Below are 8667 nucleotides of genomic sequence, written 5' to 3'. Positions count from 1 at the left end.
AGGTAATTATTCTGTTGCTGTATGTCATATTTTGTTTCTAATCTATGTGTAATTGTCAGGCAAGTGGCATGGCTTTATTCACGGGTAATATTATAATGTAGGTAGCTAGGTTTATACATTGTCAGGCAGTTTTGTAAATATTGTATATAATTAACTTTGTACAAGAGGCCTCAGGCAGAGTGCCATTTGTAACTTTTACTTTGTCTAAATAAAAAGACCCGATGCAAGCGCTCTGGGGCCCATGACTTCTTTCCTACTGTCCTATCTCCCTTCCTTTCACACTTCACATCACTTGCTTTCTCTTCTTTCCTACTTCCATAGGGCTAAAGTCTGTGGCTAACAAACAGACAGCCCTCTAACTTCTTTACTTATAAATGTCTATAGCAGACTCACTTGGTCGAGAGCTACCTCAACAACCGGCATATTACTGCTAAAACTGGTAACAACATTCATCTGCGCAAGGAGATCCATAGGGGTTGTCCGCAGGGCTCCCACTCTGGACCCTTTCTTTGGAATATTTTGTACAACGGCCTGCTCATGCTTCAGTCCACCATTCCCAGGGACCATAACGCGCTCATTCAGGGGTACGTGGATGACACTGTACTCCTGATGAGCCATTTTAACCATGAGATTTTACAGCAAAGGGTAAACAATGTACTTGGCAACATTTTAAATTGGAGCGAGAAGATGAAGCTCAAAATTAACTATAATAAGTGCAATGCAATAGTTTTCTCTAAGGCCAATCCCCTAAAGAAAGGACCCAGTATTAAATTTCAGAACATAAAGATTAAGAACGTTACTTCAGTGAAATACCTGGGTATATTGATCGACCACAGGCTCAACTGTACTGAGCATGTGCACTATATCTACCACAAAGCTACTAAGATTACCAATGCCCTAAAATCCATTTGCAGGAACCGCTGGGGGTACGGCCCATCCTCCAGCAGGATACTGTACTCTGCTGCAATAGAGCCGGTCATTCTCTACGGGGCCGAAATCTGAAGCTCCTCTGCACTTAGAGTGCACATCAAGAGAAAGCTTCTTTCCATTCAGAGGTTTTCAGCTATTTCTATTGCCAAAGCTTATAAGACCGCTCCTACGGAAGCTCTCCTTGTTCTGTGCAACCTTTTACCTATCGACCTCAAGGTTAGGGAGGCTTTCATCAGGTATAACATCTTCAAATTGATGGATAACAAGATCTCCTTTAGCCAATTTAATCAAATGGTCTCCAATGACAACTTCAGCAAGGATATTCTCGACATAGGCGAACTCGCCCTCACTAACGGTATTGAAAAAGTGTATGGCGCTCCTCGAATTCATCCTGGCTTTTCTATTCAGTACGACTTCGACACTACCATCACCGACAACTCTTTTATTAGGATCTTCACTGATGGTTCCAAGTGCGACTCAAATGTTGGATGTGCCTTCATCGCCTATAAGAGGCATCATTGTATACACCAGCTGCGGAGGAGGCTTGTCCCGCATTGCACAAACAACCAGGCCGAGTCTATGGCCATTCTACTCGCCCTACAATGGATTAAGAATAATTGTCAGCTCCTTATGGTTAATAACTACCACATAATTAGCGATAGCAAGATAGCTATTCAGCAACTCGTGAAGCTAAATAACTGTCTCCACATCGTTAATGAGAGCCTCAACACCATCATTGCTCTGCAGAGCATTAATGTAAATGTGTCTTTTCACTGAGTAAAGGGGCATTCGGGGATAGTCGGCAATGAGAGGCCTGACCTCCTTGCCCGCTCTGCACCAATGACTAATGGACTCGTCTCCTACAACAAGCTTAGCCTCACGTATTTCAAGCACAGTATCCACAGTATCATCCTGAACTCCTGGCAGCAAAGGTGGAATAATTGTGACACTGGCAGGCTTATGTACAGCTTTTTCCCTAAAATTCCTACCAAGACCTCTTACCCCCACCACAGCATCACGTTCCAGCTTACACAATTGCTTACCGGGCATGGCAACCTAAAGACTTACTTAAGAAGGTTCCTCAACAAGACTGATGGGATTTGTGATTGTGACCTCAATGAGGATCAGGACACCTACCACATTATTTTCCACTGCCCACTACACTCCAATCAGCATAGGCTTCTAATAGATGCTGTCTACAATAATAAGGAGCTTTGGCCCTGCACTCTGGACACTCTGACGAAGAACAGTAAGATCTTTGTGGCCTTTAGGAACTTTGCCAATGACATAGGCATTTTGAACTAGCTCTCATCTACTATTGTGCTCTACACTTACTTCTACGGTTTCTCTAGTGCTCATGTTTGTGTCCCAGGTTCCAGGTGCAAGCCTCTCTGTATTGCACTTGGGCTCTCGACAGGCCCAATGGACTTACCTGGCTGTGTGCCGCCGTGGTATAACTGCAACTTTTCCCCTGTGCACTACTTCACACTTTTTTCAGTGGCAGTTATCTCCTATTTTTGTACCCAACCCTTCATCTGGTTTCATTTGCAACTGTTGCAGCCAAATCTTCTATTTGTATATATATTGTTATAACTTTAATGTCCGGTTTGTTTTGTATGTAACCGCTTTTATGTATTTTATTTTGTACTGTATATCTTGGCCGTGTATTGTATATTACTCATCATTCTGTAATCATTTTTACTTTTTGTATTCTATGTATTTTTGTGTTACTGTTCAATAAAGGCGATGCAGGATGCCCATGGATCCCATGGGCCTAAGGTTGCTCCTTTCCTCTATTCTATCTCACTTTACCTCACCTTCACCCTTATCCCCCTTCCGCCTTTACTCTTCTTTCATTTCATTCTAAGGGCTATACTTATGAGTTTGGCCTTGTCTTTTACCTCGTGTCTATAGCAGACTTTGTACAAGAGGCCTCAAACAGAGTGCCATTTGTAACTTTCACTTTGTCTAAATAAAAAGACCCGATGCAAGCGCTCTGGGGCCCATGACTTCTTTCCTACTGTCCTATCTCCCTTTCTTTCACACTTCACATCACTTGCTTTCTCTTCTTTCCTACTTCCATAGGGCTAAAATCTGTGGCTAACAAACAGACAGCCCTCTAACTTCTTTACTTATAAATGTCTATAGCAGACTGCCATAGACAGGCCCGCTCTGAATTGTTAGAAGAAGCGGATGGGGAAGACGATAGATAGTTCTCCTTTGGGGAGATCTGTCATGCTATCGCCACCATGGCAAACAAAAAGGCACCGGGACACAATATGATAACGGCTGAAATGGTTAAGAAGGCCTTCGAGGCAATCCCCATTGCCTTCGTCATCTTATTTAATAACTGTCTCCATCAAGGCTACTTCCCGAACACCTGGAAGCTGGCACGCATAAAACTCATCCCTAAGACGGACAACCCCACAGTAGAAAAGGATTATAGACCGATAAGCCTCCTGCCAGTCTTGGGTAAGGTGCTAGACGGTCTAATCATAAGTAGAATTAACTGGCATCTAACAAAAAAGGGCCAAATAAATGATGGGCAGTATGGGTTCAGACCGGGAAAGTCAACTACAGACGCTATAGAGAGAGTTACAGACTTCATAAAAGAAGCCTGGGATAAGGGGAGGCCTGCCCTCCTGGTCAGCATTGACTACAGGAAAGCTTTCGACCACCTATGGTGGCTGGCTATCCTTCTGAACCTTAAAAAAGTGAAATGTCCCAATAACGTCTATAAACTGACTAAGAATTACTTGACCGGGAAAGAAGTCGAATTCCTGCATAATAACATAAGCATCAAGAAGAAGATAAATAGGGGTTGCCCACAGGGATCTCGATGTGGTCCCGGTCTTTGGAACCTTGTATATAACGACCTGCTGAATGAGATAGCAGGAACGGAGGATGCTCAAATACAGGGCTTCGCAGATGACACTATATTGATGGTGAGACATCAAAACTGCGATGTCCTTCAAAGAATTGGAAACGAAATGCTAGAGAACATAAACCGCTGGAGTAAGGTAAATAAACTGCCGATCAACTACCAGAAGTGCGAAGCCCTGGTGTGTACCAAAAAATCTAGCAGAAAACAACTCCAACGGCCCCTCCTAGGCAAAAAATAAGGATTACTTCACACCTGAAATACCTAGGTTTATTGCTGGACCCTACCCTGAGTTACAATACATATATAGAAGAATTATGTAAGAAGATGAATCAAAGAGCGAACATGTTCTACCATATAGCAAGAAACTCATGGGGGATTAGCACTAGGAACAGCAGGTTAATCTATAAAGGGGCAATAGAGCCAGCGCTCCTTTACGCTGCTCAAATATGGGGCGATAGAGCCAACATAGTACACAACAGAAGGAAGCTGCTCTCTGTCCAAAGGTCATTTGCGATCAGGATCTGCCGTGCCTACCGCACGGCACCGACGGACGGCCTCCTAACAATAGCAAATATTGAGCCAATACACATAAAAATTAACAGTATGGTCTGGTCCAGGGTACTCAAAAAGGGGAAAAATAACCCCAGAGAAGAAGAGCAACAAGGGTCAGATGACAGGAATGGGAACTCACAGGAGGACGGGAAAATACAGGACCTGATAAGCTCCCATGGTATAGACAACTACATTACGGGGACTGCTAGTCAGAAGCATCCGGCAGAGAGGGATACCATACAAACACATACCACGAACGAGTTAAACTATGCCAACTACAACTGGCACGTTTATACCGATGGGGTCAGTGGGGATAAGGGCATGGGAGCAGCCTTTGTGTTATATGACAACCACCTTAAAACCACAGTGCACTAAGAATACTACAAGCTAGCAGACTTCTGCTCTAGCAACCAGGCAGAGCTCCGGGCAATGGAAGGGGCCCTCTCCTATGTAAACAAAAACATTAAAATAATAAAAGGGAATATAATTTTTATAACCGACAGCTGTTATGTGCTCAGGTGCATTCAGGGCAGCAATAAGCATACCGAAACTGGGATTAAGATCCAGCATATGGCAAGACATCTAAATAAACACAGACCAGCTTCAGCTGGACCCCTGGGCACTCTGGCCTACAAGGCAATGAAAGGGCGGATGAGCTGGCGAAAAGGGCGGCAGACAATAATGCTCTGTCGATCACCTTCAGCAAGCTCCCGCTTAGCTGCATCCAGAAAGACATTAAGAATAAAATCAGGAAGCAGTGGCAACACGAATGGTCAAACTCCAAAACGGGCAGGATCACCTACCAATTCCTCCCCTCCATCGCGAACAGAATCAACATGAAATACTTCACACCTTCTCACGGGCTAACACAGCTTCTGACCGGCCATGGGAACCTTCCCAGCTATTTGGCAAGAATCAAAAAGAAAGCAGACAGCTCTTGCGACTGTGATGACACCTCGACAGGAGACATTAACCACATAATGGAGAGTTGTGCCAAGTTTACGAACTAAAGACAAACTCTGAAAGACTATTGTGTCTCCAAGGGCAAGAGCTGGCTCCCGCCTTGGGACTTTTTCTGCGCCACAGCGGAAAGCTTCAACCAATTAGTCAAATTCACGGAAGACTGCGGCATATTTCAGCTAAACAAACCACCCCAATGGCAGAAAGCGAACCTCGCCAGCTGTTTCAAGTACACAGAAGCTATGGGGTACCGGAGGGACAATTTTAGGCTGTAATGGGCAGTACGCCCAATCATCTTATTTTATATAACTGTATATTTAATCGAATTATTCTGTATTCTAATTCACTTGACTCTTTTGTCTTTATATGTTTTATCAAGCACACATTGTCTGTCGCCCAACTGCACTCGAGCTTTATTGTATAATTGTGGTGCACGTCATGTTTGTCCGGTTAGGGTTGTGCTTCACGGGACAGATGCCTAACTTCTGTAATTTGTATTTTAATTTTGTATTTTGTATTGTAATTTCATTTTATTATTTCTGTATTTTACTGTATAATCTAAATTTTATATGTTTAACTCCAATGTTACTTTTGTTTAACGGTTACATGTATTTATTCAACGCGCATTATTCACTGTCCAAATTGGACTCGGTCACCTATTATTATAATCAATTATTGTACGCACCTGTAGAATTGCGCATGTCTGTACTTGGGTAACCAGTTTGTCAGCTATCCGGATCGGATACTGTTTTTACTCTGTATATTGTTTTTTTTTTTTTTCAATAAATGCCAATGCAGAATGCCAATGGGATCCCAATCTACTGACCTCCTTTCCTAACTTTCCTATCAACTAATACCCTCCTTCATGTTTCCACCCAACCCTCCCTCTCCTTCTTCCCTTCTGAAGGGCTAAGTCGTCAGACAGCCTACACCCTTTTCCATTCATGTCTATAGCAGAGGGCAAGAAAACATAGCCTGACCATGCGAGACGAATATTCTTGTGGACAATAACAACATATACAAAGAATTAATCAGCTTTATAGTAGCAACCAGAGTCCTCGAAATAAGAGATGTCAATGGAGGACAACGGGACTTTCAGTCAATAAACGACTAATTGGCTTCACGGCTTTTCTCCATGGCTCATGGTCAATCCTATCTATCTTAATTGGGATTAAGCCCTGATACCGTCGGTGCCATCATTTTGCACCTGGCTGCGGTATCGTCAAGGGGCAGGATTGGCCATGCTGTCGGGTCATCAAAAAGAATATGTTCTCTTCAAAGTGACTTTACTACTTTTATTCCTATGTTTACAAGAGACAATCAAATAGTGTTTATATTTAAAATCTCAGTGTATGTTATAAGATGGGCTACAGGTCAAAAAATTGTAACAATTAAAATTTTTGATTGTTTATTAAAATGATACCATACAAAGACTTGTTTATTTCATTATAAATTCTTAACACTAATTAAAATCATTAGATATAGCAACAATGAACTGTGGATGAAAAGAAATTAAAACATCGAGAAATTTCACTTGAGTTTATAATTTCTTTACAGACTGTAAGGAAGAAATACAATAGGACCAAAGATGAAGGATTAAGGCAACAAATAAAAGAAAAAATACAAGAAATTACTTAGGAATTATACGAAAAACATAAATGCTACGAGAACCGAAGCATGGAGGAGATTTTGTACGGAAAGTAATGAAAAAGGACCATGGGAAACACCATACCAACTTATATTTAGGAAAAAGAAAAAGTTACAAATCCCTGATATAATTCACATTGGCCAGGAAAACCAACAAGGGGAAGAATATAACATGGAAGAAAACATTAACAAAATATTAGAGTATCAATTCCCAGCTGATAACAATGAGGATGAAGGAGATAACAATGAAAATTTTACCCAGAGGGAAATGGAAAACCAACGGAATGGAAGGGAGGAAAATATAAAGTTATTTACTTTTCAAGAAGTTGAAGCAGCAATCACCTCAATGAGTAATGGGAAGGCACCAGGACTAGACTGTATAACACCCGAGATGCTAAAAAACGCGTACAGGGAGATTCCGATGGTTTTTGTGTATCTTTTTAATGAATGTTTGATTAGAAGATATTTCCCGAAATCGTGGAAAACTGCCAATGTTAAACTAATCCCAAAGACAGAAAACCCACAAAATAAGGATGAATTCAGACCAATTAGCCTATTAAATACAATGGGGAAAGCANTGGTTACTCTTTTTCACACTATCCTATCTCACTTTGTTTCTTCTTCGTGCTTTTTTCTTACTTTTCTAACTCCTTCTTTCCGATTTCTAATAGGGCATGAGTCTGCGGCTTTGAGCGGACAGCCCTCTAATACCTTTATTAGCATGTCTATAGCAGAGAAAAACTGCCAATGTTAAACTAATCCCAAAGACAGAAAACCCACAAAATAAGGATGAATTCAGACCAATTAGCCTATTAAATACAATGGGGAAAGCATTGGAAGGGATGATTATCAAAAGAATAAATTGGGAATTACATAACTCACAGAATATGCACAGGAACCAGTACGGGTTCAGGTCTAATAAATCTACTATACATGCAATCTTTAGTGTTAAAAAATTTGTCCACACAGCATGGGAAGGAAATAAACATGCACTGTTGGTGACGATTGACTATAAAAAAGCATTTGATCACATTCGCTGGAAAGAAATCTTAAATAGGATAACAGAAATTAAAAATCTGGATGCAGAAGCAAAAATATTAAAGAGCTATCTTACTGATCATTTTATTGAGTTTCACGAGTTAAACTATGCCAACTACAACTGGCACGTTTATACCGATGGGGTCAGTGGGGATAAGGGCATGGGAGCAGCCTTTGTGTTATATGACAACCACCTNGAAATCTTAAATAGGATAACAGAAATTAAAAATCTGGATGCAGAAGCAAAAATATTAAAGAGCTATCTTACTGATCATTTTATTGAGTTTCACACTAATAGTATACATATCAGGAGACAGATAAACCGTGGTTGTCCGCAAGGATTCCGCAGCAGACCAAGCCTATGGAACATGATTTTTGACGAATTGCTGTCTAACTGCCCTGAGAATGAGAAGCTAAAAGTTCAGGCATTCACGGATGACTTGCTCATTATGATTGCGGATGGTAACTGTGACAGACTAACAGAAAAAGCGAATAATATATTGGAAGACATATATCAAAGGAGTGATAAACAAAAGTTGCCAGTGAATTATTCACAGTGCGAGGCTCTGGTGTGTACCAGAAATAATAAGCATGGACAACTTAAAAAAACATTAAAATTAAGAATGAATGGGAATAGAATAAAACAAGTGAAAACG

This window comes from Centruroides sculpturatus, unplaced genomic scaffold (genome assembly GCF_000671375.1).
Source record: "Centruroides sculpturatus isolate CEXI.00-Female unplaced genomic scaffold, Cexi_2.0 scaffold185, whole genome shotgun sequence".
In the NCBI taxonomy this organism is placed as follows: domain Eukaryota; kingdom Metazoa; phylum Arthropoda; class Arachnida; order Scorpiones; family Buthidae; genus Centruroides; species Centruroides sculpturatus.
Note: the sequence above shows the minus strand (reverse complement) of the source record.